The sequence below is a fragment of the Phascolarctos cinereus genome, unplaced genomic scaffold (assembly GCF_003287225.1).
Source record: "Phascolarctos cinereus isolate Bilbo 61053 unplaced genomic scaffold, phaCin_HiC Scaffold_726;HRSCAF=1367, whole genome shotgun sequence".
NCBI classification, from domain to species: Eukaryota; Metazoa; Chordata; class Mammalia; order Diprotodontia; family Phascolarctidae; genus Phascolarctos; species Phascolarctos cinereus.
In genome coordinates, this window is record NW_027556098.1 from 76031969 (window position 1) to 76045490 (window position 13522).

A 13522-nucleotide genomic window follows, 5' to 3' on the forward strand; every position below is an offset into this window, starting at 1 on the left:
CTGGGACTTCTCTGGCTAGGAGAACCTTGACCGGGAGTAGTCCAGTGACCAGGGAGATGTTGTGTACTAGGCAAGAAGAGGTCCTAGACCCATACCAGCATATCGTGATGGGGAAAGGTGCCGAGTGGCAACTTTGTTATATATAGTTCTGGCTCATAGATCCATGGAGGACTGAGAAAGGTGTTCTGTATGCACAAAGGTCACATCATTTGCAGATATAAAATCCTTTACTTTGTACTGAGCAAGTAGGAAGTTCAGAAGCAAGCATCAGGTTTGTAGCTTAAACCTTAGAAGCTCAGCAAACTAAGAGTTCCAGCATCTGTCCCAGCCTACAGTTGAAAAAGAAAGAAAGGAATCCCAGATGAAAAGGGAGTCTACAATGTTTTCACTTGGAAACAACAGAGCTTTCTAGGTATCTGATAGGGGGAGAGTCTAGGAGCATTGTGCTGTCTGTTAGACTAAAATATAAGTCAGAAATTAACAGAGGAAAGACAATGGAGCAGGACAAGAATCAGAGTCTGTCTTAGATCAGACTATTTTTTGAACACTGAAAGCTTGCAGGTCCCCAGGTTGAGCCTTTCCCTGAGATCCTTGAACAACAAAACATTCATTAATCCAAAGAAAGTGGCAACAAGTCCAGATCAGACTTTGCCTTTCGAAGTGCACACAGCCTGGCCTAGTCAAAACTCAAGAAGTAGGCTGGAAAAAATGGAAAAAGAAATACAAAAGCTATTATGGTGACAGGGATTTTCAAGACATAATACAAAAGGAAATGACTCCAAAATATTTACAAGTAGAGGCTCATAGAAAAACAAACCTCAAACAGAAATTCAACAAAAATTCCTGAAAGAAATGAATCAAAAGTTTATTTTTTTCCTTAATAAATAAAATGAGAGCATTGGTGGAAAACAAATGAAAAGAAATGGAAACTAGTGAGGAAAGAATTGGAAAACAAATTAACAGCTTGACCAAGGAAGTACAAATATTGCCCAAAGAATAAGCTCCCTGAAAATTAAAATGGACTAAATAGAAGCAAATGACTGCTTTAAGTAACAAGAAATATGAGTACAGAACCTAACAACTGAAAACATTTAAAAAAATTCAAAGTTTCTGATAGCAAAAACAGATAACCTCAAAAATATGTCAAGGAGAAAAAAAAAACAAAACTAAAAATATTTGGACTACATGAATGCTATCTCCCTGTCTCCCTACCCACCAAGAAAAGAAACTAGATAATAGATTTAAAAAGAAAACTGCCCATATCCTTTAGAAAAAGGCCAAGTAGACATAGAAAGAATCCATTGGTCACATCCTAAAAGAAGTCCCCCAATGAAAATTCCCAGGAAAATTCCCAGGAACGTTACAGTCAAAGTCCTGTGTTTTCAGAAAATACTTCAAACAACCAGAAAAAAAAACTAATTCAAGTTGAGAGAAGCCACAATTATAACCCACAACCACAGATCTAACATCCACCACTACAAAGGAGTGGAAAACTTAAGATACAGTCCTTCAGAAGGCAAAAGATATCACAGAAAAGAAGTTAACCAGCAAAAGTGTATATGACGCTATAAAGGGAAATGGAATTTTGATGAAATAGAGGACTTCCAAACATACTTTTTTTGGGGGCAATTAGTGTTAAGTGATTTGCCCAGGGTCACAGAGCTAGTAAGTGTTGAGGGTTTGGTCTGAGGATGGATTTGAACTCAGGTCCTCCTGACTTCAGGGCCAGTACTCTATCCACTGCACCATGTAGCTGCCCCTTCAAACATTCTTAATTAAAACACCGGAGCTGTATAGAAACTTGGAAGTACAGAGACAGGAAAGAAGAGCAACCTGGAAAAGGAAACATGAATTAACTCTGTTAAAGTACTAAACAAGGATCAACTGTTAAAATTTAAGTATGGAAAGATGCTCAATGTCTCCACTATGAACTCTAGTCATTAGGGGTCATAGAGGGAGTTTTTTTAGGCAGGACATAGGAATGGTTCTGTTCAATCTTGATGAACTTATGAAAGGAATGGAAAAAAAGAAGGGAAAGGGAATGTAGTAGTATTTGTGTGTGTGTGTGTGTGTGTGTGTATGTGTGTGTAATGTAAGCAAAAATTGTATCCCATAGTCAAGGTTCATAAGTAGATACAAGAAGAACTGACACTTCAACCTCATTCCCTTCTGAGCCAGTCAAAGATAGAAAGAATGCACTCACACACACACGTACACACACACACATTCAGAGTTAGGTTCAAAAATATATTTTACTCATATGAGAGAAATGAATGGAAACAGAGAAGGGGAAAGGAGGAATTAGAGAGAATAGATTAAGGGAGGATTAATTCTAGGTAAAACAATTTTAAAGAATGTATAAAATAGCTATAGCTCTTTATGGGAAGCCAAAGAATATTAATCTGAAGGGTTGTACATATATTAGAGAATGGATGATATACCACTTGTGGTATATAAATGCAATAGAATTATATTGTTCTATTGGAAAATAATAGAAGAGTTTCAGGAAAACAAATGAGAAGACTTGCTACAGAAATGAATAAAACTAGAAAAACAATTTATACCATGACACAAATATAGTTAAGGCAAATGACTTTAAAAATATTAGCAACTCTTATCAGTGTAATAACTAGCCATGATTCCAGAACACTAATGATGAAACATTAATACACCTCCTGAGAAATTGATGAACTCAGAATGTCGAATGAGTCAAAAAACAGTACCACCACCACTAATAATCATTTTTGTGGGGGGGGGAGATGTTTGAAATGCAGAAATTTGTTTGATTGACTATACATGTTTGTAAAGTTCTCTAATGGGGAGTTAAGCAGGTGCATTTTTGTATATTTAAAGAAATAAAATATAATTTACAAATGAACATAGGTACAATTTACAGTTCATTTTGGACAATATCTGCCCAAGTATTTGGAATGTAGGATCAACTGTATGGGTGTTCCAGTCAACTAAATATCACTCTGAAAAATGGTGACTTTTCAATCAGTTAATGCAGAGAAAGATTCAAAACATTTTAGTCAATATGGATCTCATTTCAGAGAACTAGAAATATTCTAGAGTTTAATAAAAACCTCAAAATATAATACATGAATGGGAACATATGGTAGTTTTCATCTCTATAAGAATGAGTCTTTGTTTTCTACTCCCTGGAGAACATTGTCCTTAACAGTAAAAAGAAACCTTAATATTTCTCTATTTTGTGTTTTGGTATTCCTATTCAGTGGGCTCTGGACAAAGTTATCTCTACTGTTGCACCTTTCAAAAAATTTTGTCTGATGTTAATATACGCAGAGTACACACTTAAATATACATTTTATTATATTCTATTGAATTCAATGTTTTTGTGGCTAAGAAATAATTACTGTTGCCTTGTATCTGTTGATTTTGTGATATTTATTAAATTAATTAAATAAATAGATAATAAATATTAATAAATAACATTTATTAAAATCTGTTCTTTTCTCATATTTTCATCAATGATTTCCTCAGTACCTGTTTAGGTTAAACTCAAACAGATTTCTTGGAGATGTATTTCATAAAATGCTTTTTGAAGACAAAATAATCACATGGACCCCTAATTGATATTTTTGTATCACTTTTTTTTTTAGTAATCAAGTCGTCTGTCTACTTCTGGACCTTCTGAAGAGGGTTGTGAAAGATGGAGTATGAGAGAAGAGAAGGACACAAATTGAGTAGTTGAACAATGATATGTTGTGGGCAATAAACTGAAGGGCATAATGATGAATTTGTTTTCTTTGTATTCATTCACTGAAGGTAAAGGATGAAGAAGTTGAAAAAAATGCTTGGAAGGTGAACAACTATCTAAGAATTTAGTGCTTGAGAATAGCAAAGGTATTTTTTGATCACAGTATAAGATAAAGGAATGACAGACTCTATTCTGGATAGATTACACTTAACAAAAGCCAATAGGATCTTGAAAATCTAATCTAATTCATACATGGAGGTTAAAAGTGGGGGAACAGAAGATGTATTCATCTTATAAAGCCTGAATAAAAGGAATGATGGGAAATGAATATAATAACAAAATAGTATAAATGGCAGACTGTTTTAGGACAGAATGGAAAGATGAGGACTTAAGTAAAAATAAAAGCAAAACCCTTTTTGATTACGGTGAACTGATTCAGAACAGAAAAAGATGGGGAGAGAGAGGAGAGGGACATGTGGAGAGAGAGAGAGAGACAGAGAGAGAGAGACGGAGAGAGAGTGCAAGCAGAAGCAAATAGACATACAGGAATAGAGACAGAAGCACAGAGGGACAGAAAATTGGTGGAGATAGACCAAATTAATATTTTTTTTAAATGAGAAAGGTATAATCATAGTAAATAAGAAGTAACACAGTTGTCAGAAAATAATGGTTCCGCTTATATGCCATAAAACTGAAAATATGAATAAAATACATTAACAAAAATTTGAAATACTTAATACAGCTACTGAGCAATTGCTGACAAGAGGCAGATAGGCACATTCTTCCTAGAAAAAGCAGCACCTACATGACCACTGGTCCTACTTATGGGCTAGCCCTCATCGCCATCTTTCTAGGAAGCAACAATTCTAGAGATAGAACTGTTCCTGTAGATGCTAACATCATAGTCACTGAAGACCCAAAAAGAAAGTTCTCACTGCAATTAATCTCCTTGGCTCTGTCAAATAGTTCAACATCAAAAACTGATATAATTATGTAAGTGGGAATGAAATTAAAGAAGCAGTAATATTTTTTTTTCATATCATAAGGACCATAGGCTTTCTCCATCTGACTTGTAGCAAGAATCCTCCCCATATGTTGTTTCTTAATCAATAGAATATGAGCTCCTTGAGAACAGACTGTGTTACTTGTATTTCCAGAGCTTAGGACAGAGTTTTGCATGAAGTAAATACTTAATAAAGGTTTCGTTCATTCATTTCAAATATCCATTTAAATAAAGCTAACATTTTCTCTTTCTTCTTATTAGACTCACAGCAATTAAGAAATATCAGCATTTCCTTATATAAAGAAAAGGAGAACTGTATATGACACTGAAAATCTATAAGAAAACATTTACTTTTCCTTGGCTTTAACATAGAAATTATCTGTATATCTGTGCAAGGATTGCAAAGTGACTATCTATATACATTCAAAAACATATATGTATAACACTTATATATACACATGTATGCATACATCTATCAAGACATGTGCATATGTGCACACACAAAAATACATAGTAGATATGCTTATGTCTCTATTGTGCATAAACTTTATATATGTGCATATATAGACACACTACATATATATACATGTGTGTGTATATTTTATCTATGTATCTATCTATACCTATAGATAGATAGATAGATAGATAGATAGATAGATAGATAGATAGATAGAAAGAATATATACACATATTTTTATGCTCAAAACAGTCCTGTAAGGTAAATGCTATATTACAGATCTGGAAATTGAGATTGAGAGATGATCTTAATGACTTTCTCAAGATCACACAGTTAATAAATGTGTGAGGAAGTATTCAATCTCAAGTCTTTCTGACTCCACTATGACATTTTGTTGTCTTGTTTATATCCTATTCCAGACTTCCTTCTATTGATTTTTGTGTGTTGTTTTAATATTTGCTAACATTTTATTCTCTTTCTATTGCCTTTTCTGAGAATGATTATCATTACTAAAACACAATTCACTTGAAACATAATAAATTCTGCTCCCAAATCTCAATTTTAATGTTGCAAATCTTTGGTTCATCTATTTTTTTTGTTTCTTTCTCTGTTTGTTTTGCAAAAATGTACTGTTGAATTCTACTTTCAGATACATTCTACTACAAGCCTCCTTTTTATGACTGAGCTCATCCCATTCATGCATACTTTTAAATTGTTAATTGTGTGTTCCTTATCCTGTACTCTAAGCTAAAAAACATATTGAATTATTAAAACCTTTTGACACTCTATTCTCACTATTTGATTTTTGTCTTTTGGAGATCAAAGAAAAAAGCAAAGTTTCTGCATATATCAAACTTTGGTACTACTAAGAAAGTAGAAACATAATGGGAGTCAACCTGAGAAATGGTTGAATAAATTGTGACATGTTAATGCAGTGAATTATTGCACAAAATTAAATAATGAAGAAATATTAACAAATATGAACTGATGCAAAGTTAATCAATTAGAATCAAAATAATAATATACACAGTGACCAAAATAATGTAAAGGAAAATAACATGGAGAGATCTTGGCTCCAGAGAATGTATGACGAGCATACCATTTTTCTTTAGCAGAAAAGTGGTAGACTCCAAGTATAGAATGAAGCATTTGTAATCAAACATAATCTGTATTTCAGTTTGTAATTCTTAACTTGTACTTTCTTGTTATATGATAACTTTCTATTGATTAGGAGTATGGGATATTGGTAAATGATGCAATTATAACAAAAATGTTATAATCTGTGACTACTTAACAAGGTTTGGTTTCTTCCTTGTAAATTAATTTCTACATTTCTATACTCATATCAAATTAAGAATCCAAAAAATGTCAATTTTATTCAGAGTAAATAGGCATACTTATTAGTCTCTGGACCTCCCTGATATCATGAAAATTTACTAATGATTACACTGACCACATATCATCTAAACTCTCAAGGGATATTATCAAGGCATAACTTTTAAATCAGCAAGCCAAGATTAGACTCAGTTCATAGGAGCTTAGAACTTAGGAAGTCCTGAACCATGGGTAATATATTTGGTACTCTTTTGGGATATTTTGCTTTTCACCAGAGTTATGGATTGATTACTTATTAACTCTAAATACTAATTTCTTTTGAGAGAGCCCCACATATCTTTGTGGGCTTATACAGGCCAGTTTGTTTTTTTTTTTTTTAACCAGGCTATTTGCCTTAGTTTCCATAGATCTTCTCTGTTGGATTTTAGAACTAATGTGTACTGCTTCCTCTAGTATGAGGTGAAGGCACTAGGGCAGCCAAGAGAGATGCCTCAAGCCTGAACTACCCAAGTACATATTTTGGGCTTGTCTGAGTGCTTTTTCCATCATGTGGGAAAGCCATATTTGTTTCTCTTCCTCTTCTCAAAAATGGTTATTATTTATTTGTTGACATTTTACCTTTTTTCAATTATTTTGTAGTGTTGGAATAGGTCTATGATATAGTGGAAAGAAGATTCATTGATGGGATCAGAGGAACTAGGTTCAAATCCAACCTCTGCACTTAGAACAAGTATAATCTTAGTTAAGTCATTTAACTTCCCTGGGTTTCAATCCCACATCTGTAAAATGATAGTGTTAGACTTTATGACATCTGAGGACACTTTCAGCCCAATATTTATGTACCTATACCTCTTTCAAAAATTATTACATGGAGACATAGGCCCATGTAGACTTTTAGTTCTTTCCTAACCCCATCCTCCAAAATTGATTTCTATATTAATGTATTGTTGCATTCATTTAACCTTGCAAATATTATCTATCTCCTTTCCTGCACTTCCCACCCAGTAGGATGTTATAATAATCCTCAAGGGCAGGGGTTGTTTCACTTTTGTCTTTATATTTCCAGAGCCTAGCACATTGCTTGGCCATCAGAGAACACAATAAATTTGTGTTGAATTGAATTAAGCTGAATACTGGGTCACAGCTGAAATATGGACTATTAACTCACTAGATGCTGCTAGGCAACCTTCTGTAGCAGGGATTCTTACCCTTTTTTCATGTCATGGACCTTTTTGGCACTTTAATTAATTCCAAATGATCCCTTCTCAGAATAATTTAAATAATTGAAAGAAGTTATACATTTCAAGTTAATGAAAATGAGGGTATGGTATTTTCCCCATGCAGCCTTTAGTTCCATTGTGTCAAGATTAAAAATCCCTATTCTGGAGGATCATAATGACAGTTCTAAGGTCAAATAAAGATCATTTCATGAACATAACTGCAAACTTAGGAATTCTATTCTTCACATTTTTAAACTTGATCCTCAACCAAAGGAAAAAAGAAATCAGAAAATATTTAAATTCCCTTCTTTTGTCTCACCACCCCCATTTCCAAAGAACAAGGAGAGAAATATGACATTTAATGAAATTCAAAAAATGTAGTTTATATCATAATTTGCCTTACTGACAGGAATATATACCATATATATCTGCATATATGTATGTATGTTTTTCATATGTTCTTTATGTATGTGTTCTTCATACGTTCATATGAGTATATGTTCATAATATATGTATATTGTGGAGAAAGAAGGCAGAGAGATGAGGTAAAGTAGGCAGACAGGAATAGAAATAGTGTGGATCAGTGGGAAAAGAGCAGGCCTCAAGTCAGAAAACCCTTTATTCTTCTACTGGCTCTGGGATTCTGGATAAGTTACTTAAATTCTTAGTCCTCTGTAAGCAGTTCTGTAAGACTATATATTTAAAAGAAGGGGCTGCCTGGCATAGGCATAGGGAGTTTCCTCCCTAGGTGAATGAAATCAGATGCCAAATCTTTATCTCATTGCATAAAAACAGATATAACAGATATACATACTAGAGATAATATGTACATTGGTAGGAGAGGTTTTTATGTGAGTTATGATTTATTTACTATGCTCTCCTGTGCCATTATACATATATATGTATGTACCCTTGGTTTTATTATTATTTCTTTGGCCTTATATATAATGTGTCAATAATATCTGATCAATTCCATGTAAATGGAAGTATATGGTTTGGGGTTTAAGAGCTATATAGTATGACAAGTGAGGCTGGTATATTTCCACACAACTGAATGTGTCATAGTGATCCTTCTGGGAACCTAGGCCTACCTGTGTGAGAACAGTTTATGGTATGTGAACCCATCTAGAGAGTGTAAGTAACTTCAAGGATTCCTTATTTACTAATACTAACTGAAATTTATTTGCAACTGCAGAGCCTATATTCAAAGTTCTTTTAGTCATTCATAGACATATGCAGAGTTGTAGAAGAAAACAAAACAAAACAAAAACCTTTACTTGCCCCACATGCATATCCGCTGCTGAGACTGAATTAGGCTTTCCTCTGCCTTTTGTTTTAGCTCTCATACTATAAAAAACATCCCTCTGCAGTCTATTTAGTAACACATTTTTTACATTTTTTGTACTTTTTGTTGGTGATTTTGCTGTTTAAAATGTCTGGAAAACATAATGCCAAAGTACTATCTAGTGTTCCTAAATGCAAAAAGGCTGTGTTATGCCTAACTGAACAAATAAGTGTGTTAGATAAGCTTTATTTAGGCATAAGTTATAGGGTGCTGGCCATGAGTTCAATGCTAACAAATCAACAACATGTTACATACACAAGAAGGAAAAGGAAATTTTGCCATTCTGTACATGAGGATGCTCTGGAAAGTTCTGAAGCAAATGTTGTGAACAGAGAAAAGTGTCCCTATATTTCACCTAGGAACAATAGTTCAGTATTTGCTAATTCAGTGTTTGCAGTAACTTTATAGAATATGACCACAGCAAATTATGAAAATTGACTTTATACAGTTTTCTATTATTTCTAGCAGTGTTTTGGTTTATTGTATACAATTTGCCTTGAATACTGTCACATCCATGCCATAGAAATAAAATTGGGGCATAATTCTCTTTGCAAAGGGTTTTCTGGATTTTCTTTTGCACACTGCAGTGTTGAGAAAGATAGTTGCCTTCTTTACTTATGCGTTAGAAGGATGACATTGATTTTAATTATATCATTTGAACTTCATAGGATATCAAAGTTCTCCCTTTGTTCCTTGAAAATGGAAGACAAGCACAAAAATCATTTAAGATTTGTTGTTTTTCTTGTGTTAATATTAACAACATGAAAAATGATATGCCATTCCACTGATGGGATGAGATTTATATGGCCTCAGAACCGCATTATAATCTCTATATGAGAAACTAAAAGAAATACAACAAAAGAATTTTCCTTTCCTGAAAGAGAACACATTCAGGATAACCCCAAATATGTACTAGTCTAGTACACATTTGCCCCATAAACTCAAAGTAGCTTAGATGAGCTGTCTTGAGCCAGGGCACAATAGAATAAGCTTTCCAGGTCAGCTATAAAACTTAAAAAGATATATATGATAAATGATGATGATGATGATAAATGAAAAGTATATATACATATATATACACACACACACACACATACACACATATACATATATAGTGATGGTAAATGAAAAGATATACTATATGTATATTTATCATCACTAAAAAACTTCAGAATATAATAAAATAATTGATTTAGAGTTCAGAGTTCTAGATTTTACACCCACTTTGGCTTATATCTCACTTTTTTTTAACTTTGGACAAGTCGTTAATCTTTCTGGGTGTTGGTTTTCTCATCTTTTTTATGAGGGATTATCCTAGATGGTATTAATATGACTTCAAGATCCAACTATCATGATTCATAGGACCTCTTTGAGGACTACTTCTCAGGGAAAATGGAAAACACAGCATCAGAATCTTACCAATAAGAGAATTCATAATGCTGGTTTTAACTCACCTAAAATCATATTTTTTTCCACATTTACATTTGCTTAGATTCTCTCCAGGTTGGAGGAAAATCATTGGATAATAGTGATTTGGGAATGTAATTTGCCATACTATTGGAAAAATAAACCTCTCTGAAATTAAATAATGTCATATTTCTAAGTAACTTACATAACTGAAATGATTTATACAAGTGAAAGAGCATGAGTTTTCCAAAACATTTAGAAATCTATTGTGCATATTATTGACATTACTAAGCCACTGTCAGTTGAAAAAGTATGATTCTTAGTAGGTTTTGGTGGTGGTCATGTACAAAAGTGACAATTCTTTCCTACGCATGATGTGAATTAAATTTTTAAAAATGAGAAAGCTTATTTTGATAAGCCATTGACTAAGTGATGCATAACCAGGCAAGGATAAGGGTAAAAGGTGGGTAGGGCACAGTAATAAAGAAAACCTCTGGGAACAGAACATCTTAAGAGAGAAAATAGAAGGTAGTGAAAACCTACTTAGAGAATGAGGTTATAGGGCAGGTGATTTCCACCACAAAACACAGAAGCTGTAGAGAGAGAGAAAAACTAATAAAAGCAGAAAGGAAGTTCATTGATTGAGTAAAGAAAGTAGTAGAACTGAAAAGAAAAGTGTGTAGTGATTCAGAAAAGAAAAGATTTGTTATTATAAATCAAAAGGACATTGACTCATTCTCTTCAGATGCTCTTGTAAAAGAAGGCATAGTAGCCGTCTGCAGAGAAAAAAAAAGAAATATGAAGGGACTGACTCTTACATGTGGTGGGATGGCTATGAATTCTCTGTGCAACCTGAATTCTGATAGTTTTGGACATGCAGGGCTTGTCTATGAATACATGCTGGGAAAAGAGAAATTCACCTTTATTGATAAATGTGGCAACCCTCGATCTGCCATGTTGTTGATCAAAGGACCAAATGATCACATGCTTACACAGATCAAGGACACAGTAAGGGATGATCTGGGAGCTATAAAGAATACTGTTGAAGATTGCTGCATGGTTCCCAGTGCAGGCACAATGGAAATGTCCTTTGCTGCAGCTCTCATTAAACATAAGCCCAATGTTAAGAGAAAGGGCCATCTTGGAGTCCAGTCTTTTGCTGATACATTGCTCATTATTCCCAAGGTTCTTGCTGAGAACTCTGGTTTTGACCTCCAAGAAACACTAGCTAAGGCCCAGGGTGAACATTCAGTCAGGACAACTTGTTGGTGTTGAATTAAACACAGGTGAACCAATTACTGTGGCTGAAGCTGTAATCTGGGATAACTATTATGTCAAGAAGCAGCTGATTCACTCAGCACTGTGATTGCCACCAATATTCTCCTGGTTGATGAGATCATGGACACTGTAATGTCTGCTCTGGAAGTTGAATTGAATCACAGGTTTCCATTATAATCAGCTGAATCATGAAGGCTCTACTGAAAGAACTGCAAAGTGTGTATCTGTTTGTGGAATTTTTCTTGCCAGTCACCAAAGGATAATTGTTTTTCTTACTGTTACAGTCTTTAAAATTCAAATTGTTGCCTCCTACTCAAATATAAGGTCCTAAAATTAATTAGGGTTTTTTTTTTTTAATTGCACTAAGGTCTGCAGTTAAATCTGTAGTTCTTTTTACCCAATCGAGAGAGAGAGAGAGAGAGAGAGAGAGAGAAGGAAAAATGTTACAAAGGTGTAATTGGCAGGCCTTGGCAATAGATTGGTACTGAGGATGAGAGGTAATAAGGAGTGAAGGATGCCATTTACACTTTGAAGGGATTGGGAGGACTGCCCCGTGCAGTGATAGGAAAGATAGGAAAGAGGAAGAGTTTAAAGGAAAATATAATGATTTCAATTTTGGATATATCAAGTTTAACATGTTAGTTAAGATGTTAAGATGGCTATCTGGTTCAAAATGTCCAAAAGGAAATTGAAGATGCTAGATTGGTAGTAGGAAAGAGTTTGAGACTCATCACTATAGCAATGGGAGGTAATAAGATCACCAAGTCAAGCAGTATAGTAGGAAAAGAGAAGAAGCTGCAGGATAGATCCTTTTGTAATACCTATAAATATAATGTGCAATCTAGGACAAAATTCTCAGCATTTCAAATTTTATAAAACTCCTTATAGACATCTCATTTTATCTTTACAACCACCCTGGGAGGTAGGTGCTATGATTATCTCCATATTTAGAGATGAGGAAACTGAGGAAAACAAATGTTAAATCAGACTTGCCCAGGTCATACAGCTATTGAATGTCTGAAGCTAGATTTGAACTCAGGTTTTCCTGAATTCAGCTACACCACTTTAACCACTGTCAAAAATGGTGACTGGTGGATAGAACACTGGCCCTAGAGTAAGAAAGACCTGAGTTTAAATCCAGCCTGAGACACATAACACTTACTAGCTGTGTGACCCTGGGCGAGTCATGTAACCCCAACTGCCAAAGCAAAAAAAAAAAAATAGTGTCTAAATTTGTGAGTTTACCACACATACACAGAACATGAATGCTATGCATGCATAAATGTTTAACTGGCAGAAATTTGAGAGATCATCAGTTGTTTAATTTTAGAGATAAAGAAAAGGGGGAGTTGAATAAATTTAAATAAATTCATAGTCATAAAAGTATTTCCTATTTTGTAAAATACTTTCAAATTTCTATTATCTATTTGACCCTCAAGATAACTCTATGAAGAAAATAGGGGAAGAATAATTCTGTCCATCTAACAAATGAAGAAACTGAGGTTGAAGGGAATTAATAAAGGTCATATTGCAGAACTGAGATTAGAATCTAGTTTCCTTGAATCCCATAGCATTTTACCTCAGAGCACTTTAACACTCAGACTGGTACAACAATTAATTTAAGTCATATCTCTCACAAGTCAAGTCAACAAAATAAAAAGAGAGAGGATGGGGATAGAGAATGAAATTGTGAATGAATTGATGAAAGAAACTCCCAACTCAACAAGCATGTATTAAGTGCTTTCTATGTTCTAGT

The 13522-nt window shown here is 34.0% G+C and overlaps 1 pseudogene; it reads left to right on the forward strand.

Moving 5' to 3' along the window:
* Positions 1 to 4526: 4526 nt before the first annotated feature.
* Positions 4527 to 11943, forward strand: LOC110210868 (T-complex protein 1 subunit zeta pseudogene; annotated as a pseudogene).
* The last annotated feature ends 1579 nt before the right edge of the window (positions 11944 to 13522 follow it).